The 27,758-nt window shown below is 37.8% G+C and overlaps 1 protein-coding gene across 24 annotated transcripts in view; it reads right to left on the bottom strand.

The window, feature by feature from the left end:
- Positions 1-27,758, bottom strand: part of adamts9 (ADAM metallopeptidase with thrombospondin type 1 motif, 9) — a 196,191-nt gene that overhangs the window by 122,504 nt on the left and 45,929 nt on the right. For 9 of the 24 annotated variants that reach the window (XM_057847215.1, XM_057847190.1, XM_057847200.1 and 6 more), the window contains 5 exons: positions 25,977-26,050; positions 23,471-23,577; positions 21,645-21,769; positions 20,418-20,598; positions 15,023-15,146 (listed from right to left, as the gene is read on the bottom strand). The gene's annotated coding sequence lies outside the window, so the exon portion shown is untranslated. Of the gene's footprint in view, positions 1-15,022; positions 15,147-18,398; positions 18,439-20,417; positions 20,599-21,644; positions 21,770-23,470; positions 23,578-25,976; positions 26,051-26,249; positions 26,336-27,758 lie in introns of all 24 variants that reach the window. The other 15 variants (XM_057847206.1, XM_057847208.1, XM_057847201.1 and 12 more) reach the window with 12 other exon arrangements.

Below are 27,758 nucleotides of genomic sequence, written 5' to 3'. Positions count from 1 at the left end.
GTCTCATCAGAGCCAGTCATCGTCCTCTTTCACCGGGCAACGCATCTGCTTTCAGCCGCAATTTCTTAGCAAAACCTGATTTCATTTGCCCATAGTTCATATAGCTTTCAGGTGTGAAATGCGCACCACACAAAACCGTGCCGGTGTTGTGCCGAAAAATAGCCGCCCCGCGTGAAATGTCCCTGCTGACGGGAACACTTATTTATAACGCTTTATTGAGGTGAAAACATCAAATGTTTTCATGGACGCATTACAGTAATGGATTTCCGACTGTAAAATCAGTTTTAAATAAATAAATTAGACAAAATACTCGTACTTTATACTTTTTTTTTGTAACAAATCGTGGACTGGGCCACATAACCATCTTTGAACAGAAATGTATTAGTCTACAGGTTTTCACGACCATATCTCAATGACAATCACACAGGTATGACATTTATTAGTTCAAGCAGAATAAAATAATAAATATATTCACGGTACAAGAAAATCGTTTCCATGTCCATCGATTGGTAAGAAAAAGCAGTACAAGTGACGTGTGGGCGCTCAATAATAAAATGAATAAACAAATAAATAAAAAAAACGCTCAATAAACCGTTATAAATAAGCGTTCCCGTCAGGGGGTATTTTTCGGCACAACACCGGAGGCTGGGTCTGCAAAACTAGCCCTCTTAGCACTGACGAACATTACTCATTGTCTGCGTAGTCCAGCTCTTTTTCTCGCGTTCAGGAACTCATGGGTACAACATTGCGACAAATGGCTATTTGTAATCCACATAGCATAACAGGTTTGAACCATTTTAGCGATTTTTTGATAAAACACGAATGCAACTCTCTCGTCGATAAACAACGATGGCACCTGCCTCGACCTTTTGTTTCTTTGTTATGACGTCTCCGGCCCATTTGGCTGTTTCCGGAACACTTTCAGAAATGTTCGTCATTTTCGATCTATTTTCGATAATCGCTCATTAATGTGATTGATTTTTTCGTTAACTTTATCAATATTTGTTATCTTGGCACATAACGGTTCTATTGATGTCTCACACCCCCTTTGCGTTTTCATACCCTTTAAATATATTTTTTAATAGTAAAAACTGTCTTACAGTGCCATTTGCAGTGCATATATGCTTTGGCCATTTTAATAATATGATAAAGGTCCCTGTTGGCTTAGTGTAATACTCCCAGATATTATATTAATGCTGGATAAAGAAATATGTTGTTATACTGCACGGATCTTATTGTGGGTTTTCTGCTGGTTCCAACTAAATCTCAATTTGAGCTCAATAAAATGACAGGATTTGCTTCACAATTCAAGGTATTCTCTTTAATGAATAACCATGGAATTTGACAAGCTCAAGGGGTAAAAGAGTAAAATGGATTTGAAAGACTTCTCGAACCCAATCACACTAGCACGTGGACCCACGCTGAGCATGTTTCTGGCAACCAATATTTGACTCAAAAAAAAGCAAAGAGAAGATGTTTTTTGTTCTTGTAACTGCTGATTAACTCCTGGTGTAACATCTCGTGAGTGAAGCACAATGAGTCAAATACAAGAGCTTACACACAAACCTTTCCAAACATTACCATTTAAAAAGCGTAGCGAACTTTGTTTTTCGTTAAGTAGGGCAGCTTCATTGTGACAAAAGAGAGAAAATGAGTTTCTTGACTTCTATTTCCATCAGGACGTGCAAAAAAAACCCAAAAAACTGACCCTTGCTCATAAGATATGACCATTCGTGACAAAGATGAATGGAAATTTGTTGTGTATGTTATGCATGATACGCAAAACGAACTAGAGACATCAAAAGATCACCACATGTGTTTTTTAGATGTAATAAAACATTAGATAAGCATGAAGGTTTTAATAGTTTTGACCTGGGTCAGAGTTAACATGTTTTCATGAGTGGAACCCATAAAACCAATCACAGAATGAAGAAAATATATAAATATACAGTACATATACATATATACTATTTTTTTCCTTTGTTGCGGACCTAAGAATTCACAAATGCACTTCATTTGGGTCTCTCCTAGTTTCTGCAGGACATGTATAGCAAATGGAGGAGTTGCAGATGGCTTGTTTCATGAAACCGCTGGCCCAAAAGGGATCCCTCTGCTGTGCATTTAGTATACAAACTACAAAGGCAGGCTGCGGTCAGCACACCCTTGTGAAAGGGGCTAAAATAGTGTCAGCAGGATGTCCAACAGACTGCAAGCAAGCAATGGAGAGAGCATAAGAGAGGCATGCCCAGGAAGAAGAGGGAAGCCAGCCACCAAGTTTTTCGAATGAAAAATCAAAACAATTCTTTTTTGTTGTTGTTGTTGATAAGCATTCCAATCTGTCAGTAATGTGTCTGTGGGTGAAATTGAATTGGAAACATGTAAATGTGCTTGACTATAATTTACTGGATTCTGAATACAGCTCTAGTCAGATACATTTACAGTGGTATCTCGACATCCGACTTTAATTAGTTCCAGGACCTGGTTTGTGTGTCAAAATGGTCGTATGTCAAGACGGATTTCCCCTTAAGAATATACAGTGGGGAGAACAAGTATTTGTTACACTGCCAATGGCATTGGCAGTGTATCAAATACTTGTTCTCCCCACTGTATATATATATATATATATATATATATATATATATATATATATATATACTAGGCCTGAAAGATATTGGAAAAAAACTATTGCTGCGATTTTTTGGGGTTTGCGATATTATATTGCGATATTAAAAAATATATATATACATTTTTTTTAAAAGAAATTTTCACTAGATGACTTGAATAGCTGTTTGGAAAGACTTTGGATGACTCACCATGACCACAGTGTACAGCGATCCCTTGTTTTTCGCGGTTAATGGGGACCAGAACCCGCCGCGATAAGTGAAAAACCACAAATTTGCCCCCAAATTTTTATTTTTGTGTGTGTGTGCTCAATGTATTTATTCAGATTTAGCATTGGAAAGGAAAGAGATACATACTGGACTGTCTCAGAAAATTAGAATACACAATATTCTAATTTTTTGAGACAGTCCTGTGTATATATACAGGACTGTCTCAGGAAATTAGAATACACAATATTCTAATTTCCTGACTGTCTCAGGAAATTAGAATATTGTGTATTCTAATTTCCTGACTGTCTCAGGAAATTAGAATATTGTGTATTCTAATTTCCTGAGACAGTCCTGTATATATACACAGGACTGTCTCAAAAAATTAGAATATTGTGTATTCTAATTTTCTGAGACAGTCCAGTATAAGACATGTTTTTTCTCACTTTTTCCCCAAAGTATGATTTAAAAAAATGTGCGCGTATATATATATATATATATATATATATATATATATATATATTAGGGCTGTCAAAATTATCACGTTAACGGGCGTTAATTAATTTTTTGAATTAATCACGTTAAAATATTTGACGCAATTAATGCAGATTACCCGCTCAGGCAGATTTAAATGACGGTACAGTGAAACACCACTTGTTAATTGTGTTTTATGGAGTTTTGCCGCCCTCTGCTGGCGCTTGGGTGCGACTGATTTTATAGGCTTCAGCCATCCATGAGCATTATGTAAGTAATTATTGACATCAACAATGGCGGGCTACAAGTTTATTTTTTGATTTAAAATTTTACAAATTTCATTAAAACGAAAACATTAAGAGGGGTTTTAATATAAAATTTCTATAAATTGTACTAAAATTTTTCTTTTAAGAACTACAAATCTATCTATCCATGGATCGCTTTAACAGAATGTTAATAATGTTAATGCCATCTTGTTGATTTATTGTTATAATAAACAAATACAGTCCTTATGAGTATGTTGAATGTATATATCCATCTTGTCTTGTCTTTCCATTCCAAAAATAATTTACAGAAAAATATGGCATATTTTATGGATGGTTTGAATTGCGATTAATTGCGATTAATTACGATTAATTAATTTTTAAGCTGTAATTAGCTCGATAAATAATCTTAATCGTTTGACAGCCCTAATATATATATATATACATATATATATATGGTTTTAAGCACTTCAAATGTAATAATTATGATCAGTTTTAAACATAACTGTCCAACCAAATCATTTTTGAACAAGATTAAAGTACTGTAGTAGAAAAATGATTGGCTTTATTAAATACTTCTGTTTATCTACCTTAGCTGTGACTCTTGGAGTGACATGTAGAAATTACAAACTCCTCATGATCACTTCTGGCATTTATTTTATATGTCTCGAACGTCTCCACACACACACACACACACACAGACACACACATTCATTCCAAAGCGGCTACCTTGCAGAAACTGTTTAACAAGTTAAAAGATGATTGACACTTGCTGCGCTGTGATGTCCGCTTCTTTGGCAAGATGAAAGACAACCAGCATCGTTAACTTTAATAAGCAAGTGCTACAGTGACTGTGAGGTTCAAAGAGCTGGGAGAGGGAGGGTGTGAGGCTGTGCACAGAGCAGAAAGCAAGGCGTATGTGGATTAAAAAAAAAAAAAACTATCGCACGTCCTTGAGATGGGACTATCGCGCACGCGCACATCGCGATGGCAATGTTTAAACGATATATTGTTCAGGCTTAATATATACAGTGACCACCCACCCCAAAAAATGGATCCTTCAATTACCTACTGGCCCGAATATAAGACGGCCCTGATTATAAGACAACCCCCTCTTTTTCAAGACTCAAAGTTGAAAAAAGACTTTTTGAACAAATTAATTTTTATACAGAGAATATTTACAGTAGATCCGAAAAAAATTATTATAACAATATATTTGATAGAAAAAGCATGTTATTTTGCCTCATTGAAATCTTAATATCTGAACATTTAAATATGTAAACTAAAGTGCAATAACATTCGTAAAGGAATGGCTTCTGGTTTTTGAAATGTAAATAAACCAATCTATTGTGATAAAACAACAAAATTGCAATAACTGCATTAACCATCAAAGGCTGAAAAGCAGTTTCTGCTCTTGCACCGTCTTTAAAGTAAACTTGTATTTTAAGACAAAAAAACTTGTGTTTGATAAAAAAAAAAAAGTATGTCTATATGCTGCAATAGCAGTTTCATTGCACATTAAAGTGCGTTTGGCGCCAAAAAGCATGTTTATTTCATATTTCACACGGTGTTTTACGCTCCTGAATGAAATGGACCACTTGGATGTGTGTCGAAGCGATCATTTTATATGTTCAATTTTTGTATCCCGCGCCATGAAAATGAGTGACTTCCGGCTCCAGTCTCGTGTTTAGGACGAATGCAAATGTGACGTCACCCGTGTCAGCATCTCACAATAAAGCATTGCTTTATGGCATGCAGATAGACTGCGGATTCAGCTGATTTTGCACCAAGGTGCAGCTACACCTGTATGAGCCTTTTTAGGTTTCAGAAAGTTCCCATTCACCCCGAGATCGGCCAAAACAAGTGTGTGACAACTGTGGGACCATTGGACTTACGAGGAAGTGAGTAAACATCGTGTTTTTTAAAAAATGCATCACGTTAAATATTTAACGCAATTAATGCATGCGTTGCACGACCCACTCACGCATTGTCGCGCTCAATCTGTAATGGTGCCGTTTTACCCGTTTAGAGTGATAAAACGCAGTGTAAAATGAGTAGGGTGAATTTTGGCAGCCTTTGGAGCCTTGTTTTAAGAGGCTAAAGCCTTACGATCCCTCTCCCTACGATTAGAAATATCATGGGAAGCAAAGTGGGGAAGCAAGTTAGCAATTGATCTTTTTCTTAACAGCTTATGTTATTTCCCAACGCAGAGAAGATATATCAATTGGTAGCACTACGCACAGTCGTGGTTCCACTTCCCATCATGCATTTGGGCATGGCTACAGTATCATTTACTGAAAGCTCAACAAATACACCAGATGGCAATATTTAGTCACAATATACAAAGTCACAAGTCTTTCTATCCGTGGATCCCTCTCACAGAAAGAATGTTAATAATGGAAATGCCATTTTGAGGATTTATTGCCATAAATAACAAATACAGTACTTTGTACTACTGTATGTTGAATGTATATATTTGTCCGAGTTTTATTCATTTTATTCTCAATTCATTGCCAAAATGTATATGATCGGGAAAATTTTTCGGGAATGATTGGAATTGAATCGGGAGCAAAAAAAAGCAATCGGATCGGGAAATATCGGGATCGGCAGATACTCAAACTAAAACGATCGGGAGCAAAAAAAACATGATCGGAACAACCCTAGTCATGACCATACCATTTATTTAGCAATTGGGGAAAAATACTGAGAAAAACCAAATATCGTGTAAAAATATTGGAGTAGAGAGATTGAAACAATGACATTTTGGTGTTATACTTGTATAACGCTTTTCCACCTTTCAAGGCGCTCAAAGCACTTTACACTACATCGCCATTTACCTACTGGTGACGCAGCACCAGGAGCAATGTGGTGTTCAGTATCTTGCTCAAGGATACTTAGGCGAGTTCATCAGGGCAGAGAATCGAACCCACAGAGCGCTATAATGGCAGGCGGGGCTAAACGGCAGATTAAAAGACTAATTTCTTGTCATCTGCGTTTTGCCAAATTGTTGTATACAGTCGAATCGTCTCAAAATATGATTCAAATTCACATAATATTGCTATTTAAGTTTTTTAATTTTTAGCTTAGAATCAATAATTGATGTCTAATATTTAGTTTAAACTTTTAAAAGGATAAATATTTGAAAAAGAAAATCTCAACCACTCCTTGATGTCTGCGATTTCTGCATTGCGACCCTTGTTATAATACCGTGTCTCACCCATAAAATCCCCAAAAAGTCCGGTTGTGGCCATATACAGCTGTGTCTTGACACTCGGTGAGACATGCTACATGGAGTTTTTGGATCGAAACAAGGTAAGTACTCGTACTATCTCGTTAAAATCATGGTGCCTTTAATTATGCTCTCTCATGCTCTCAATTCGAGTCAGGGTTTAGGGGTTTAATTTTTTTTTTTCTTTTTAAATGCCCTCCTGTTCAAAATTTTTCTTCCCCCAGAAAATTGAGATTTTAAGTTTTCCAATGATGATCATATAGGACAATTTTGAAATTTGGCCAAATTGGGGGACTCAGAGCGGAACTTCAAGTCACCTGAGTGTTTTCCAACATACAACATTTTTTTTTGCCCATCGCAAAATACGTGATGGCAACACACTAAAACTGCAAATTGGGGCCTCGAAATATTGTCCCTTGGGCCATAATTGGTCCCTAAGTAGCACTTTTGAGACTGCTTTCCAATATGAATGTGATAAGAATGTTTAAGGCAGGGGTGTCCAAACTTTTAGCAAAGGGGGCCAGATTTGGTCTGGTAAAAATGTGGGGGGCCGACCTTGGCTGACGTCTTTTACGAAGAAGAACATATTTAAGCAAATTTTAGCAACCCATTCTGTGTGTTACATTTGCTTTATTATTTTTTTTTAATGAATAATTTCGACAATCTCGCAACTAGCCTTTGTGGCGCTCTCTTTCGACTCTCGAGCTCTTGCAAAATACTACTACTGTGAAATTGAACTAGCTTCAAGTTGCTTCGATTTCTCGCTGCAGATCTTCCCTGTAATCTTGTTGTACATGACAGCATGTCTTGTTTGGTAATATCGCCTCACATTGAACTTTTTAAAAACAGCGACTGTCTCTTTGCAAATGAGGCAGACACAGTTATTGCGTATTTTAGTAAAGAAATAATCCAATTTCCACTTATCCTTGAAGTATTGGCCATCGCAGTCAACTTTTTTTTGTTGATTGTCGCCATTTTAGAAAATTGAAAGTAAAGGGTCACACTGGGTAATGTTGCTTAGAGTGCTGCTGCCTTTAGTGGATAAACGAGGAGCAGCATTTAGTGTGTAAACTACTTCATATGCTGGTAGCAGTACTGCTGACCAATTTATTAAGTGTGTGCTGGCCAGGCATTATTGATTTTATGACAGAGGCTGGGGGCCGGATGAAATTTGACCACGGGCCGCATTTGGACCCCGGGCCGGACTTTGGACATGTCTGGTTTAAGGGGATGAGTTTAATTCGTGAATGAAAGGGTTAAGGCGCAAAACCACTAAGCGACTTGCGGACGTCAAGCAGCAAGAGTCTAACAATTGTAAAAGAATGGTGCAGTCGCAAGCATGATCTCTTAAGTAGAATGAATCAAAATTAAACAATCTTTTTAGAAAGCTTGAAACAATCAAATCAGTTCTTCCTTGAAGGGACAGACTGTATGTTCTGTCTAGTAATGCTACTTCTCTTTATTGAAGAATAAATATTCATTCATATGTTGAGACCAGCAGACTGTATTAATTGAGAACTAAACCAGTCAGTCAGCATGAATAACAGCAAAACACAACTTTACAGAACTATGCCATTGTGCATCTTATATCCATTCAAATATACTAAACAATTATATATATATATATATATATATATATATATATATATATACATATATATATATATACATATATATACATATACACATATACAGTGCCTTGCAAAAGTATTCGGCCCCCTTGAATCTTGCAACCTTTCGCCACATTTCAGGCTTCAAACATAAAGATATGAAATTTAATTTTTTTGTCAAGAATCAACAACAAGTGGGACACAATCGTGAAGTGGAACAACATTTATTGGATAATTTAAACTTTTTTAACAAATAAAAAACTGAAAAGTGGGGCGTGCAATATTATTCGGCCCCTTTACTTTCAGTGCAGCAAACTCACTCCATAAGTTCAGTGAGGATCTCTGAATGATCCAATGTTGTCCTAAATGACCGATGATGATAAATAGAATCCACCTGTGTGTAATCAAGTCTCCGTATAAATGCACCTGCTCTGTGATACTCTCAGGGTTCTGTTTAAAGTGCAGAGAGCATTATGAAAACCAAGGGACACACCAGGCAGGTCCGAGATACTGTTGTGGAGAAGTTTAAAGCCGGATTTGGATACAAAAATATTTCCCAAGCTTTAAACATCTCAAGGAGCACTGTGCAAGCCATCATATTGAAATGGAAGGAGCATCAGACCACTGCAAATCTACCAAGACCCGGCCGTCCTTCCAAACTTTCTTCTCAAACAAGGAGAAAACTGATCAGAGATGCAGCCAAGAGGCCCATGATCACTCTGGATGAACTGCAGAGATCTACAGCTGAGGTGGGAGAGTCTGTCCATAGGACAACAATCAGTCGTACACTGCACAAATCTGGCCTTTATGGAAGAGTGGCAAGAAGAAAGCCATTTCTCAAAGATATCCATAAAAAGTCTCGTTTAAAGTTTGCCACAAGCCACCTGGGAGACACACCAAACATGTGGAAGAAGGTGCTCTGGTCAGATGAAACCAAAATTGAACTTTTTGGCCAAAGTGCAAAACGATATGTTTGGCGTAAAAGCAACACAGCTCATCACCCTGAACACACCATCCCCACTGTCAAACATGGTGGTGGCAGCATCATGGTTTGGGCCTGCTTTTCTTCAGCAGGGACAGGGAAGATGGTTAAAATTGACGGGAAGATGGATGCAGCCAAATACAGGAACATTCTGGAAGAAAACCTGTTGGTATCTGCACAAGACCTCAGACTGGGACGGAGATTTATCTTCCAACAGGACAATGATCCAAAACATAAAGCCAAATCTACAATGGAATGGTTCAAAAATAAACGTATCCAGGTGTTAGAATGGCCAAGTCAAAGTCCAGACCTGAATCCAATCGAGAATCTGTGGAAAGAGCTGATGACTGCTGTTCACAAACACTCTCCATCCAACCTCACTGAGCTCGAGCTGTTTTGCAAGGAAGAATGGGCAAGAATGTCAGTCTCTCGATGTGCAAAACTGATAGAAACATACCCCAAGCGACTTGCAGCTGTAATTGGAGCAAAAGGTGGCGCTACAAATTATTAACGCAAGGGGGCCGAATAATATTGCACGCCCCACTTTTCAGTTTTTTATTTGTTAAAAAAGTTTAAATTATCCAATAAATTTTGTTCCACTTCACGATTGTGTCCCACTTGTTGTTGATTTTTGACAAAAAAATTAAAATTTTATATCTTTATGTTTGAAGCCTGAAATGTGGCGAAAGGTTGCAAGGTTCAAGGGGGCCGAATACTTTTGCAAGGCACTGTATATATATATATATATATATATATATATATATATATTCAATTACTTTTCATTCAGAAAAGCTGTCATTTGTGAACACCTTGAGGGGAGGTTTGATATATTGTCAAGCACTACATACATAATAAATGTTTCGGGAAGATACAGTATAAGTAGCCACAGTTCTCACGGAGAACTCACACAAGCACAGTGAGGACATGAAAACTCCAGAAAGGCTTTAGTTTTGATTCAAATTAAAGATTTTTGTTGCTTTGAGGTGGCAGTTTAACCCACTGGGCCACCCTATTATAAACATTTTCAAATGTATTTTAAAATCTTAGGAGTTCTTTGATACATGTGCAGTCTGGCACTATAACCTGAAAGAATGTACTTATTGTGGCTTTCTTTTTAAGAAAAACAACTTTGAAAGTACCAAGTCCACTAACAGGAAAATACAAATGATGCCAGATGTAACCACACATCTCATGCTTCGATTATATCGTGTGTCCTGCAAATGGCCTATAGTTTTACAGCATGTTCAGTACTCACATGAATCGAATTTTGACAGTCTTTCTGTAAAAACAACGGACCTTAATAATGCTTCATTCTGCCCGACCTCCGTAATTTTTTAGATATCTAAATAGTGGATTCATCCACTGTCCACAAATCATAGACTTCAATATCAATTGACGGGAAACGGGGGGCGGGGCTGCTCCGAAGGGGGCCTATTTTCGAAAATTTAAAATTCAAATATTTTCAAAAACCAAAGCCGCTAACGACCTAAAACCAAAACAGGCACCTCCCATAGGCTTATATTAGTCTCCATGAGCAACGGCCTTAAAAAAAAAAATCATAGTTGTGCCTCTATAAAATCCTGATTAATTAATTTTTATATAAGGAAACAAAATTTAAAATGGCTATAAAATTCTCGGATTTTACGCTAGATGCACAAAAATCACCAAATGCGGAGATAAACACCTATATTTTTCGGATCAATAGCAATATTTAACATATCACATAAGTTTTTACCTGAAATAGTGACTTTAATTGTTTTTATTTAGAGCAATTTTGACATGTTTTCAAGAGCTAATAAATTCCTCAATTTTCACATCAGAAATGTAATACTTGAGGAAAGCATGCAGAATCATATTAATTTTACTCAACAAAAGCAAATGTAGCATTTTTCTGTATGCAATCACAACTTATTTAGGTTGAATTCCGATGTCACTATTACCTCAGCACATCTTGGCGGCTATCTGGCCCTTGTCATTTTTAGATTGAAATGTTACATAAAATAAAACACGTAAAAGCCAAAAAAAATTTTATGGATGCAGAAATGTCAAAATTACTAGTTTTTTGCCAGAAAAATTGACAGTTGGCAAAAAATTACTTGATTATTTGAATATAAAGTAAGTAAAGGAAGTAAAGCCGAAGTGGGACATTATAGACCCGCCCTCGTATAGAAACAACGTAATTTGTGCTACTTTTCGCCGGTAATCTTTCAAAAACGAACATGCCGATCACGCATTGCTTTTTTTGGAACATGTAGAAACGACTCTAGACAATACGACACATGAAGGATGTTTATTTCATACGTTTCCGGAAACCAAAAACTTGGGAGGAAAAGATGTGAAGACCGAATCAACTTGCGCGGACTTTTCACCAGCTCGGTGTATCCATTCACATTTCATATGCAGTAAACGTTTTTGTTGGGTTGGCATGGTCTTTCAGAGGACAAAGAGGTAAGCCATTTTTATATTTTCAACTTATTTTTTTAGCGTAACGTTGTGCCGTACTGCTTCTGTCTGACAATGAATGCCCTGAAAATAATTACAATGGTATCTGACTGCCACTGTTACCGTTTCTGTTATATATATATATATATATATATATATATATATATATATATATATATATATATGTATATATATATGTATATATATATATATATAAAACAACTTTAGTAAGGAGGAAGTGTAAATAATATATATATATATACAAATATAAAACAACTTTAGTAAGGGGGAAGTGTAAATAAACTATAGAATTAAGATTTGTTATCAATTAAAAAATTAAAAGTATTTGTTGGCTGTCACTGAGTAGCATTTGCGATCGCTACACAAAGCTAACTAAATTACCCCCAAGAACGGTCGGAGATGTAGGACAACCAGAGGATATATAAGAAAGACAGGGCTGATGGTAAAGGATAGCTTGTTGAAACAGGAAAAAGTCATTGTCAGTCGCGTCAATTAAAAAAGTTAAAGCTATGCTTAGGTCGGCTCGTTTTTTCGTCTTTTTCAGCCTTCGACACTCAAGCCATCTCTTTAACTGAACATTTTTATGTTCTTCCACATCTTTGCCAGTGAATTTGGCACCAGGCACATCATTTTCGGAGAGAATTGGTAGGTTTAGCTCTGTAAACATCTCCTTCGTACACGATTTCCATTCATTTCCTATTAGGGACAAACGGTGGCTTGTTCCTACATAGCAACAGTAGCTAATGTCATGAATATTAATGAGCGGAAGAGACGTGTTGCTTGCGGTACGCCATTACAGAGGTCAAACGTTTCCTGTCGTTTTTCACCAGGTTTGCACACACTGCAGGAGGGATCTTGACCCATCCATCAGTCAGATTTCTGGACTGTCGCTGAGAAACACAGAGATTGAGCTCCTTCCAAAGGTTTTCTATTGGGTTTAGGTCTGGGGACCGGCTAGACCATGCTCAAACCTTGTTATGCCACTCCTTGGTTTTCCTGGCTGTGTGCTTCGGGTTATTGTCATGTTGGAAGACCCAGGCACGACTCATCTTCAACGCTCTGACTGAAAGAAGGAAGGTTGTTCCCCAAAATCTCACACTACAGGGTCCCAGTCATCCTCTCTTTAATAGAGTGCGCTCGCCCTGTCCCATGCGTAGAAAAACACCCAAAAGCATGATGCTACCACCTCCGTGCTTCATAGTAGGGATGGTGTTCTTGAGATAGTACTCATCATTCTTCTTCCTCCAAACACGGTTAGTGGAATTCTGACCAAAAAGTTCTATTTTACTCTCATCTGATCACAACACTTGCTTCTATGACTCCTCTGCATCAGCCAGATCGTCATAGGCAAACTTAAGACTGGCCTTGATTGAAGCAGGAGAACCTTCCATGACGTCATAGTGTATTACCAACAGTAACCTTGGAAACGGTGCTCCCAGCTCTTTTCAGGTCATTGACCAACTCCAGTCGTTTAGTTGTGGGCTGATTCCTCACCTTTCTTAGGATCATTGAGACCCCACTAGTTGACATCTTTCATGGGGTTCTACTCCGATTGAGATTGACCGTCATGTTTAGCTTCTTCCATTTTCTAATGATTGCTCCAATAGTGGACCTTTTTTCACCAAGCTGCTTGGCAATTGCTCCGTAGCCCTTTCTAGCCTTGTGGAGGTGAACAATTTTGTCTCTGGTGTCTTTGGACAGCTCTTTGGTCCTGACCATGTTACAAGTTTGAATCTTAGTGATTGTATGGGGTGGACAGGTGTCTTTATGTTGCCATTGATCTCAAACAAGTGCATCTGATTCAGGATGATACATGGAGTGGAGGTGGACTTTTAATAGGCGGACCAACAGGTCTTTCAGGGTCAGAATTCTAGCTGATAGACAGGTGTTCAAATACCTATTTGCGGCTGTATCCGATAAATAAATTGTTGTTAAAAAATCATGTATTTTGATTTCTGGATTTTTCTTTTTATATTATCTCTCTCTCAGTGGACATGCACCTGCGATAAAAAATTCAAACTCCTCCATGATTTCTAAGTTGGAGAACTTGCAAAATAGCAGGGTGTTCAAATACTTATTTTCTTCATAGTACATAAGGTAAGGCACAAAGTAAGAAATATATTTTTTTATATGAATAAAGTTGCAGCAAAAAAGTGTAATCCGGCTGACCACCCAATCTTAATAGCCAAATGAACTCCCTGCACTCAGTCTGCCCTTCCACAGGAATCATCACCTCCCTCGTCTTAGTCCCACCCCCTTTCCTTTTGGCAGCAGTGACGGCACTTCTGCTGAACAAATCGCTTCCAGCTCAGGTCATATTCACGATGTTTAATCTGGGAGAAAACCAGATGTGTTTTGTGAAGATGCACACAAGGTAATAGCAGTTCTTTCTTTAATGAATGGAATCATTTTCCCCATAACGTTCAAGAACAACAGCAACTGAACAGGCTATTAGCGTTCATGATCGGTGCTATTTGTTATTTAAGAACACACGCTACCAAATAAAACAATCACGACAAAAGAAGAAACCTTAGACACACAGGCAGCCCTCAACCATTCAAGTTTTTTTTAAAGGAGAGAAGAATAAACAACTTTCTGTTGGTTTTTGCCTTTTTTTTGTCATGGGCAGAAAGTTAACTAGCCATGTGGCAACAATACCACATCGTTTTATCTACTGTACTACATTATATGAGGCCATATTCATTATAAGTATTATATATAGCTATTGTTATGAGATGCTGGGATGTTGTTGTTTCTCTTTGACTCAGGTTCAGATACACGGTCACTCCAAGAAAGTTTGCTAGGCCCTATGTGTTTCACAAAACCACTAATAGTCAGAACAAACGATATAATCCAGTAAAAGCGTTTCTTGGAAAGTGTTAAACGAGAGCTTAATAGCATAGTATAGCTGAGCCATATGTGTCCCCAAGTCTGGACAGTTCTTGTGGGAGCACCAGTATGTCCTCCATGCAGCACTACTTGTGCCCAAGCAGACATGAGGATCTGTTGCACACATTCCCTCTCGGTATGCACACCCACACACACTCATGGCTAGTTATTGTTTTTTTTTTTGTGTTTTTCCTGAAAAGAAAACAGTCGAGGCATTTCTTTTCTTCTGACAAAAAAAGAACTGATCAATGACCAGAACACAAATGTACAGTATGTATACAAACCTGGATGCTGGACTCAGCATGGATGAGTTCATTTAGTCAGAACACTGGAAGTTCAAAAACAGAAAGGCTCTTCAGACTATCATTTCCTGGAAGATGTTTTCCTGTCATTCTTCTGCTTTGTGTCCTGTTGAAACACAATGCAGTAGAATCCTGAAAGACTTTCTGATCCCGATTCGAAACATGTACTCCCTGTCCAATTATTGTGGTTTGAAACTTGTATTGTGCGATAGAAACTTGAGGGTGGTATATTGCTTGTTTGTCTCAGACTGTTTATATGCAGGTTTTGTGGATTTTTTTTGGGCTTGTGCCCTTGTATTGTGCTTGTGAGACAATAGCTAGGAAGAACAAATGTTGAGCGATGACAAAAGAAAAGGCTCCGAGGAGAGACATCCACTTGAAGGATACAAAATATTGAATCATAGCAATTTATTGCAAAAATATGTTATAGAATACATGATGAGCGAGCAGTTTCAGGAAAACAATTGCATTTCACAGCTCTCACTTGCTTTACTGACCTAGAGAGGGCAAAAGTAGAATACAGGGAGCCCTCGGGTTAGTGTCCACGACCTACGACATTTCGACTATACAACGCCCCTACCTCGTCTGCCATTTAGCCCCCAGCACCACTGTTTCTGCTTAGCCAGTGCATAGTGCTTGTCTGTGTTTGTGTGCTGGGAGTATCTTTGCCAATTTCGCCCTCCTTTTTTCACATTATGGCTCCAAAGGAGAAAGCTGGGTCTTCTAACGATGCTGGTCCAGCCAAAAGAAAAGCAATTACCGTATTGGTCCGAATATAAGACGGCATTGAAATAAGACTGAAAAAGAGGGGGTCGTCTTATATTCGCAGTCTAGACATTATACCCACTGACGACGCTAGATGGCACCAACTATCATTGAAGCGATGTTCTGTCATGACAGATCTCAGCTACTCTCCCCATTCACGACGCTAGATGGCGCCAGATATCATTGAAGCGATGTTCTGTCATGGCAGATCTCATCTACTCTGAAGTTTAACCAGTTTGCATTATTTTATTGCAATGTTTTTCCTTATTCAGATTTGTTTCAACACTACAGTTACAGTTAGACTTCACTTTGATGGTTAATGCAGTTATTGCAATTTTGTTGTTTTATCACAATACATTGGTTTATTTACATTTCAAAAACCAGAAGCCATTCATTTAAGAATGTGATTGCACTTTAGTTTACATATTTAATAGGGCTGTCAAAATTATCGCGTTAACGGGCGTTAATTAATTTTTTTAATTAATCACGTTAAAATATTTGACGCAATTAACGCACCCGCTGGCATATTGCCTCAAACATTATTACAATGAGGCCGTTTATGGACATTAAGAGTGAAGAGAATGCCACCGCCCGCATACTCATGTCTTCTAAACGTGGGAGAATTAGTAGTTGTGAGACGTTTATACTGTATTCACAATGCAATGCAAATTGCTATTTGTGCTCCACACATATTTTGGTAAGTTTTCTTTCTTTTAGTGGCAATTATGTGTCTCTTGTTTTATTTTGGGTAAGATATGTACAGATACAGTGGGGAGAACAAGTATTTGATACACTGCCAATGGGTTTTGGCAGTGTATCAAATACTTGTTCTCCCCACTGTATATGTTATACAGTAAAGGCGAGTGGACACAGGCACGCCGTTTATTGGCATAAGCTTCTCCTTCATAACAAACATAAGTATCCTTTAGTGAAAGCACAACAAAAATAATATTCCTATCTCTCAAAAAAAAAAAATGTTCTCAAAAAGAAAAGCACTTCAGTCTATAGTAATGAGGCCCTATTCTGACACACAGTTAAACAACAATGCTAAATAAACTGGCATTCCATATCAATTTAGCTATGCAAAATACACGTAAAACTTTTCACTCTATTTTTATTATTGTTATTTTTATTCTTATTATTATTATATTAACTCTACTTTTGATTGAAAATTTTACAAAATTTATTAAAACGAAAACATGAAGAGGGGTTTTAATATAAAATTACTATAACTTGTAACTATAACATTTATCGTTTAAGAACTACAGAACTTTCTATCCGTGGATCACTTTAACAGAAAGAATGTTAATAATGCCATTTGTGGATTTATTGTTACAATAAACAAATACAGTACTGATGTACAGTATGTTGTATGTATATATCCGTCATGTGTCTTATCTTTCCATTCCAACAATAATTTACATAAAAATATGGCATATTTTAGAGATGGTTTGAATTGCGATTAATTGCGATTAATTACGATTAATTAATTTTTAAGCTGTAATTAACTCGATTAAAAATTTTAATCGTTTGACAGCCCTAATATTTAAATGTTCAAATATTAAGATTTGAATGAGGCAAAATAACATGCTTTTTCTCTCAAATATATTCTTATAATCATTTGTTTCGGATGTACTGTAATTATTTTCTGTATAAAAATTAATTTGGTGTTCAAAAAGTCTTACCAAACTTGAGTCTTGAAAAAGAGGGGGTCGTCTTATAATCAGGGCCGTCTTGTATTCGAGCCAATACGGTACTATGGAATCTAAGCTTTACATCATAAAAAGGTCAAAGAATGGAGAGTCACTGACGAAGATCGGTAAAGACTTTGCATTCAGACCAAAGTTAAACCAACACCTGAAAACGCCTTGCTTGCACTATGCTGATCCGTTGCCAAAAGCAGTTTTGTTTTCACACAGACCTGACATTGCCAAATGTTACTGCATCCTCAGCAATAGCTCTCACAGCCTTTCCGTCTTCTCCATCCATCACTCAGCGTTAACAGAAAGTACAGCATGTTATTTTATTTTAATATATTGTAGCGTCAACAAAGACAACTTTGTTAAGAATTTTCAATGGTTTATTTGCAACCGAAAGCATGGAAAACGATTACTGTTTAGCCGTAGCCAAAGCCAACAATAACAAAAACAAAACAACAGCCTTCCCACTTATTCGTCCACTCCTCCCACTCTTTCTTCAGTTAGTCACACGTTGCGTTTAGGGACAGTATTTAAAACACAACAATCCACACATCAACAACGCAACCTGAAGAATACATGCAACCCAATTTAATTTTTTTATACTAAGTAATTTGCCATAAATTTCGACTTTAATGGTGAAATCCGATTTACACAGAAATTTGGGTTGCGTCATCAGCATAGGAATAGAACTTCTTCATAACTCAAGGTCTCCCTTTGCATGATTTAGCCCATATGGTGAATAGCGTACTGCTCGTAACACGTCACCTTTACTCATTAATATTCATGACGTTAGCGACTGTTGCTGGGGGGCGGGGGGTCAAGCTCGCATTTGTCCCTCATGCTAGATGCATGTAAATAGTGTACGAATGAGCTGTTTACTGAGTTAAACCTACCAATTCTGTCCCGAAAATGATGTCCCCGGTGCCAAATTCACTGGTAAAGATATGGAAGAACATACAAATGTTTAGTGAAAGATATGGCTTGAGTGCAAGGGCTGAAAACACGGGAAAAGGTGCCGTCCTGATTCAGAGGTAGCTTTTTTATCGCTACCTTTTTCTTGTATTCATTGCCTTACGCCACTGACAATCACATTCTCCTGTTTCAACAAGCTATCCTTTACCACCATATGCCCCGTCTTTCTTGTATTTTATATCCTCTGGTTGTCTTACGTCTTTCTATGACCGTTCATGGGGGTAATTTATATTGCTATTTTTGTGTAGCGATCACAAGTGCTACTCGGTGACAGCCAATGAACGCATATAATTTTTTTCATTAAAAACAAATCTTAATTCTATTAATTTATTTACAGCCCCCCCCCCCCCTTTCTAAGGTTGTTTCTTTACAACAAAAAAGGTAAAGCTGTTAAATCTAGAGCCTACTTGTAGGCATAAACAGGATTACCACTAAAAGACCAAAAAGAGAAAGAAAAATAGGCCTACATGACTGTTGTGATATGGGTCGGGGATGAGATCCTGCCCCAAGTGGAGGAGTTCAAGTATCATGGGGTCTTGTTCACAAGTGAGGGTAGGAGGGAGCGGGAAATTGACAGGCGGATCAGTGCAGCGTCTGCAGTGATGCGGACTCTGCACCGGTCCGTTGTGGTGAAGAAGGAGCCGGGCCAAAAGACGAAGCTCTCAATTTACCTGTCGATCTACGTTCCTACCCTCACCTATGGTCACGAGCTGTGGGTCGTGACCGAAAGAAAAAGATCCCGGATACAAGCGGCCGAAATGAGTTTCCTCCGCAGGGTGTCCGGGCTCTCCCTTAGAGATAGGGTGAGAAGCCCGGTCATCCGAGAGGGGCTTGGTGTCGAGCCGCTACTCCTCCACATTGAGAGGAGCCAGGTGAGGTGGCTTGGGCATCTGGTTGGGATGCCTCCTTGACGCCTCCCAGGAGAGGTGTTCTGGGCATGTCCCACCGGCGGGAGGCCCCGGGGTCAACCCAGGACACGCTAGAGAGACTATGTCGCCCGGCTGGCCTGGGAACGCCTTGGAATCCCACCGGAGGAGCTGGCTGAAGTGGCTGGGGAGAGGGAAGTCTGGGCTTCCCTGCTAAAGCTGCTGCCCCTGCGACCTGACCCTGGACTAAGCGGAAGATAATGGATGGATGGATGGACTGTTGTGATGTATAAATAAAATCTTTTTTTTTTCTGGTCATTCATTGGCAGATTGAAGCAGCACGGCAAAACGCCACGCTAAAAAATAAGTAAAAATATCAAAATGGCTTACTTCTTCATGGCAGGCAGGATTGTCATCTGTAGGACAACCGCCCCCAACAATATTTACTGCATATGAAGGTGAATGGCTTCACCTAGCTGGCGTTAAACTGGTCTTTTGGACGTCCGCACATGTTGACCAATTGTTCACATTTGGGAAAGGAATGAAGAAAGCATCCTTCATATGTGGACGGTCGTAATGTCTATATTCGTTTGTACAAGTTCCATAGCAGCAGTGTTTACTCGGCATGTTCTTTTTTGAAAGATTTCCGGCAGAAAACAAGCAGTACTTGCAAGGGTTGTATGAGAGCACGCTTCGATGTTGACCCCCTTCCGGTTTACGATGGTGACGTCACGCAGCCCTGCAGTCTAAAAACAGCATTCGTGCGGTACGCTATTGTATTAAACATTCACTTATATTAGCCAGTAAGGTTATAAGCATACAAGGTAAGTATCGTAGTAGTTAGAGTCACTCTAGTATTAAAACAAGCTACAGTAACAAAAATAACATTTACGACATACACAACAAGTACAGTGAGCAATCTGGTAATGCATGTATACACCTCAGTCATTATTGTTTGGGGAAAAATGTATGTACATGTATTGCATATTGGAAAAAGCTTCGGCTGTTTTTTTGTTTGTTTTTTGTTTTTAACCCAATTTGCGCAAAAAGTAGGAAAGCTTTATCTCAACTTACTTGCAGATCTGTGGAGATTTGATAGAAGCTTGATAGATGGGTGACATTTGCATTGTTTATGAGGGGAGGCCGCTGGGATGATGTGTCAGACAATTTTTTTCTGGGTGTTTGGGACTGACGGCCACTGCATAGACTTTGGTAACACGTGACACCATTCTGTCAAGATTTGAATGCCATAGACCTAAACACAACAATGACCTGGAAACTTCATGTGGAAAGGAAACCAAGTACTGTAAATTCTTATTTTTTATTAAAATGTCACTTTTCATTTCTTGGGTCATTTCATTCCAACTTCTCAGTACAGTTTATCACGTATTTTCAGAAGCAAAGTTAAATGGAAGTTGGCAAATTTATTTCAAACTAGACACTTGGACTAACTAACATCAGATCAGCACACACGCATAGACGCACACAGACACAAACATGCACATTATTGACGAAATTAAATTAATTACTCCTGTTTAATTCACAGTGAGACCCTGTGAGCATGTGTGTTAAGGCCATATCCAGTTCAATAAAAATATATCATTTAAAACAAAGATGATATACAGTGTGTCTGTTGTGACACACATTAAGCAATGACTAATGTAACATTTTACCATTCCTTTCATATATGTATAAAAAGAAGCAAATTTACGTGAAATAAAAACAAAACTACTCATAAATTGACCAAGAGGGAAAGATGCTGACAGAATAATGCTGTCACCTAGTGGTTCTTTATCAAGTGGATGTCAGTCAGAGGGCACACAGCAAAAGAACACATATGTTTGGTGGTTTCTTAATTATATAATTGATTTTTAACAAATTTTTAATATTTATTTGTGTTGTACAGTGGTTTCAATCTCTCCGTTCTAAAATTGGTTTTCTAAGCTTCCACCCATGTTCCCAAAACATAGAAGTTAGCTTCACTGAACACTAAATTCTCTGTAGCTGTGAATGGGAGTGTGAATGGCTGTTCGTCTAAATGTGCCCTGCAATTTTCTGGCAACCAGTCCTGGTTGTACTACGGCACATGCCTAAAGTCAACTGTTATAATTAGGACAAGCTGTATAGAAAATGGATGGGTGGCTTTTTCTCATGTTGTATTAAGCAGCCATAACTTTTAAAGTTTTGGTACATAATTTTTTTGAGGGGAGCGCAAGGGTATGGTTACATTTTCCATATGTGTCATCACGACCATCCTTCTGCATTACAAAAACACTAGATACTAGTTAAAGGCTCGCTCACCTTTATTGACATGTGATGATTCTGTGTAATCTCCATTCGAATGTGCCATTTTCAGATTTAGAGGTTCTGCTGTATCTGTATCTGCTATATCTGCTGTGCTTCAGAGCCAGCAATGGTCGCAATGGCTGAAAAAAAAAAAGAGCCAAATATTAAAGGCGAAGACAGACAGATAACACAGAACAAAGTGCTTTTTTTTTTGTTTTTGTTTTTTTTTGTGATGCACATAAGCAAGACAATAAAATTCCGGAGCTTCATCAGATTAAGTCTTCTACCAGTAATCAAATCAACAATACACTTTCCCCCCATTAAATAACAGTATCCTATTATATATAATTAAGTCATCTAGTATACCTCTGTATGAGAGGTGGGTAGCGTAACTAAGAAATTTACTCAAGTAACAGTAGCATTACTTCAAAATAATATTACTCAAGTAAAAGTAGTCATCCAAAAAATGTACTCAAATACCAGTAAAAAAGTATCCAGGGAAAAGAATACTCAAGTAATGAGTAACATTTTGAGTAACTGCTTTTTTTTTTTTTTTATGCTGGTATTTGTTCTGTCAGCACACACTTATCTAAATGAACTGTTGTTATAATAGAAACAGAAAAAGAAAAGAAAAAACATTGAATCCCAGCATCAGAAAAAAACGGAAGGTAAGCATTATTAGTCCAAGGAACGTGATTGCCCTCTAGTGGAGAAAATAGTTCTTAGTTTGAATAGTGAATAGTTCCTTCATAGTTAGTTTATCACAAAAAGTCAGAATACCCCTCGAATTTCTGCAGATATTTAAGTGTATCTTTTCATGGGACAACACTGACAAAATGACACTTTGACACAATGAAAAGTAGTCTGTGTGCAGCTTATATAATAGAGTTAGTTTATTTTTCCCTCAAAATAACTCAAAATATAGCCATTTATAATCTAAACTCCTGGCAACAAAAGTGAGTACACCCCTGTAAAAAAACATACATCCCTAAATGTCCAAATTGTTTACTGCTTGTCTGTGGACTGCATTTTCCCTCCAAAATGTCATGTGACTTGTTACAGGAGTGCTGTCAGCATTGCTGCAGAGGAGGAAAAATGGAGGGAAAATGATAAGCAGTACTCAATCTGGACATTTAGGGATGTACGTTTTTTCATAGGAGTGTACTCACTTTTGTTGCCAGGGGTTTAGATATTAATGGCTATATTTTGAGTTATTTTGAGGGGAAAATAAACTAACTCTATTATATAAGCTGCACACAGACTACTTTTCATTGTGTCAAAGTGTCATTTTGTCAGTGTTGTCCCATGAAAAGATATACTTAAATATCTGCAGAAATGCGAGGGGTGTACTCACTTTTATGATACACTGTACAATTATGAAATTAAAAGGATCATATCTCCAGTTTTCCGTGGTCAAGTCAGTTCCAAATAAAAACTGGGAGAGAGGGTTAAATCCGCGCTTTCGATTAATGTTGAAGGCATCGCTCTATGTCGAATACTTCATTTTTTTTATGGTGCTTTAAAGACGCCACGTGATTGAACAGGCTGACGGGATCATAAAATGGCAAGCTTGCATCTGATTGGTGTAATGGAGTCATGTGATTATTGTTGCGACGTCTCATTAGTGGCATTGCTGGCAAAAAAATAAATAAATCTAATACGTAGAAGAAAGAGGAAAAATGTAATGACTCTTGAGTAGCCCAAAGTAGCAGAGAAAGAGGAGCTTTTTTTTTTCTTTACGAATATACTCAAGTAAAAAGAAGGCTTAGTAAAGCTACTCGTAGAAGTACATTTTTACTCAAGTAAATGTAATAGAATACATGTAATGCGTTACTACCCACCTCTGCTCTGCATATAAGAAGCTGTTTCTTTTATTTTGGCTGGTTTTACTCTGCGGTTTGATACCAGGTTGGTATGCATAAGAGACTGTTTTTTTCAAGTACCTGACCTTTAAAAAAAAAAAAAAAAAAAACATGTTTTAGCAATCATACAAAAACACTACAAAAGTTGAATTTCTGTCATTATTTTTCTAAGTAAAAAATAAAAATAACCAAAGTAGCGTCATTGTCGTATGACTCAGAAGTGGGTTTGTTGTCTTTTATTTTATATATACACTGAAATTTTTCTCGGTTGGTATGCTACTGTTTTAGTATAACAACATATGATACATGTGTTGTAAAGCATATAAATAGTGCTTCAATTATTATTTTACTATTATCTCAACTCCCACTTACATACACCTAATACTTTATTCTCCCGATCTGTTGACAACATGTCAGACAACGGGAGGAAGACATGTTCCTTGAGAAAGAGTTATGAGCTGATAAGAACCGGGAAAGGGGCATGATAAACCTGTGAAGTGTGAGGAAAGACAGGAGCTGTATTTATATGAGGAATGAGTACACAGAGCAGCTGCGCTTTGTGTAGAGAAGTTGAGCTGGGGGAGGAAGAAGAGAACACACAGAAGTTAGATCAGAGCTCATTCCTATTCTCCCAAATTGCACAAATGAAGCAAGAAGGGAAAATCACAAATGCTGTATACATAAAGAGTCACGCACACACACTTGCGAGAAATAGATGAGTGGTTTGCTCAGGGTCGTGAAAGCAAACAAAGTTGACTGTTCCCTTGAGTCTTAAAGGAGTATTCTGAGCAGTAAGGGAGAGGGTGCAAGTACATAAAGTGGAGAAGATTGTGTATAGATATGACTTTGACACTAGCTTTCTTAAGCATCTTGGCTTAGATGTCAATGAAAAGCACTGACACTCTTCCTGCGACAATGGGAAGTGATCCATCAAACTTGAGGAAAATTGTTGAGTACTTCTTGCGTAAATGCCAATGCACATTTTTTGTCAAATTAATGACCTGCAAGTTGCTTTTCTCTCATCCAGTATGGCTTCAAGGTTACAGCGGCACAAAATTGAGGTGCGAGTCTCATGTTGCAACATGTCAATCTAGTCTCAAACCAGTATAGTACATGTAGATTGTCACATGTTCATCTGTTGATGTACTATCGTACAGTAACACTTGGCTGTTTGTTAGATGACATTTTGATATTGACGTTCCTGCCAAATGGGATTGTAGAATGTTTGGGGAAAACAGTTACATTGGTTTTCAATGAGTCCCAAATGTGCCAGTTCCCCATGTGGCCAGGGCCCTGTGGGCTCTTTATAGCTGCTTGCTCTTTGTTTATTATTTTTTTACATTCCACAAAGGTTTGTCTTATTTTTACGCTAGAGATTTCCCAGTAAGTGGTGTAATGAGCAGGGTCTGACAGGGGGGAATTACTGCCTGTGGTGTCGTTTAGCTGAAAGCCAAAGCTGTCTCCGCCGAACTCCAAAAGGAGACATCTCAAACATCTTCAGTACACTCTGGCCTGTAGTGTAAGTACAATAATCCCCTCATATGCTCTTCTAAAAGCTTTTAGCCTCGTCTTGAGTCTGCATCTCATCACTCAACACGTCCATCCCTTGAAAGTGCGGGGCCACGGCGGGGGTGCAAAACAGTTCTACAAATTTCAACACTTCATACAACACTAAAGCATTTTGGCAAAGCCCATTCAAATTTCAATGAAAAATTGCAGGCAATATGTCAAGCAGTAAACCAGTATTAAATTTACCTGACAGTTACTCAAAATCGATTTTGTTTTTACCTAGATTAAATCTCCTCAACATCTTTTCTGGGGTGGCGGTAGAAAAGAAACTGGTGTTATGGCGTATGATTAGAGAGACAGAAAAAAAACAACTTTCAAGCAATTCAAGCAGACGAGAGTGCAGGTTCGCCAATGCGGTAAGGGCGATTTGCAGAGTCTAATGTTACACTATTTGTGTTTAAGTGTGTGACAAGAGAAGTTCACAATATCAATTAAAAGCTTGTTGTTGTACAGTATGTTCTCTCCAGCCAATTGTATACTGATAGAACCTCTGACGTTGAACTCCCTAAGGTTGGCTACTTCATAATTTGATCAAAATTAGTTCAATACAATTTTATATCTTACTAATTATCAGTTGAGGATAAACTGTGTAATAGCAAGGCTTGTACTTATCTGAGTAGTTTTAATGCTACAGTGGTATGAAAAAGTATCTGAACCTTTTGTAATTCCTCACATTTCTGCATGAAATCCCCATCAAATCTGATCTTTGTCAAAATCACATAGATGTAAAAACAGTGTCTGCTTTAACTAAAACCACCCAAACATTTATCGGTTTTCCTATTTTAATGAGGATGGCATGCAAACAATGACAGAAGAGAGCAATTGAAACCAATTTTTACCAAACAATTTAAGTCGGGTGTATGCCCAATCACTGATGGGTGGTTTAAAGCTGCCCAGCCCACTATAAAAGACACACCTGGCAAGAATCGTCTTGATGAGAAGCATTGTCTGATGTGCATCATGGCTCGGTCAAAAGAGCTGTCTGAAGACCTGCAATCAAGGATTGTTGATTTGTATAAAGCTGGGGAAGGATACAAACCAACTCTAAAAGTCTGGATGTTCATCAATCGACAGTCAGAGAAGTTGTCTACAAGTGGAGAGAGTTTGGCACTGTTGCTTCTCTCCCAAGGCGTAAGGTTTTGTGTCTGTTCCCTCCTAGTGTGTCCCTGTGATTGCCCATTGATTTCACCTGTTGTCCCTGCTCCTTGTGTATCCTCCAATCTGCATCCTCCTCTGTCACCCATCTGTTCCTCGTTGTCTCGTTACACCTCGCCTCTGTGTGTATATAAACTCCAAGTTTCTGTTTATGCCTTGTTGCGTCATTGTCAATGTCATTGTCAAGTCCTGTCCAAGCCCTCGTGTACCAGTCCCTCCGATTAAGTAAGTTTTGTTTGAACTTTGCCTTTTTGATCCCCAGTGCTTTTGGTTGTACTTTGTGTTTTTGTTAGTTATTATTATTAAACTTTTTTGAGTTCACCGCCCCCTGCCTGCCAATGGGGCGCCGTTTGTAAAGCAGTACATGCTAAAAATTACATCTTTTTCTCACATTTAGTGCCACACAGTGTTTAAAATGGTTTGAAATTTTTAGTCACTTTTTTTTTTTTTTGCACATTTACAACGCAATTTAGCAACTTAAATATTTTTTAGTTTTTAATAAGAAGTTTCAGACCTGTTTAAATCCAGAACTAAATATTTTAATCATAAATATATATCCTATATCCTAAATGTTAAATCTGGAAACTGTTGGAACTAAATTCACATGACTGGAGACCGGAAGTAACAAAATAAAAGCTGGAGCAACTCAGACTGTCTGTTTATGTTGATTAAAAATGAATAAAACCTACTCAACGGTGGCAGTCGGTTGGCTCTTGGACATGAGTCATTGTGATTATAACAAAATAGATAGCTAAAATGCACATTTAGGAGAAACTATTTAAAGAGTATTTTCTGTGCGCCAGCTTCTATTTTGTTACTTCCGGTCTCCAGTCATGTGAATTTTCATATTAAGCTAAATATTTAGTTCCAACTGTTTCCAGATTTAACATTTAGGATGCAAGACATAAATTTAAGATTTAAATTAAATATTTAGTTCTGAATTTAAACAATCAGGTCCAAAACTTCTTTTTAAAAAGAAATATTTAATTTGCTCAATGTTTTAAATGTGCAAAAAAAGTGACTCTAAAAATTTTACACCACATTTTAAACACTGTGTGGCGCTAAATGTGAGAAAATGTTTTAATTAATTTTCAGCATGTACTGCTTTACAAACGGCGCCCCATACCTGCCCGCGTTCCTGACACAAGGAGTGGCCGTCCACCAAAGATGATGCCAAGAGTTCACCGCAGAATACTCATAAAATAAAAAAGAACCCTAGAGTCTCTGCTAAAGACTTACAGAAATCACTGGCACAGTCCAATATCTCTGTGCACAGATCAACTATATGTAAAACTATGGCCAATAATGTTGTTCATGAGAGGACTCCACAGAGGAAGCCAATGCTGTCTAAAAAAAAAAAAAAAAAAAAAAATGATTGTTACTCGTTTAATGTTCGCAAAAAGGCACTTGGACACTCCACAGATGTTTTGGCAAAATATTATGTGAACTTATGAAACCAAAGTTGAATTTTTTGGGATTAACACACGATGTCATGTGTAGAGGAAAAATAGAACATCTCACCAATGTCAACACCTAGCCCCCA

The sequence above is a fragment of the Corythoichthys intestinalis genome, chromosome 9 (genome assembly GCF_030265065.1).
Source record: "Corythoichthys intestinalis isolate RoL2023-P3 chromosome 9, ASM3026506v1, whole genome shotgun sequence".
Lineage (NCBI taxonomy): Eukaryota > Metazoa > Chordata > Actinopteri > Syngnathiformes > Syngnathidae > Corythoichthys > Corythoichthys intestinalis.
The sequence above is the reverse complement of the archived record's forward strand: the minus strand, read 5'-3'. Positions and strand labels throughout refer to the sequence as shown.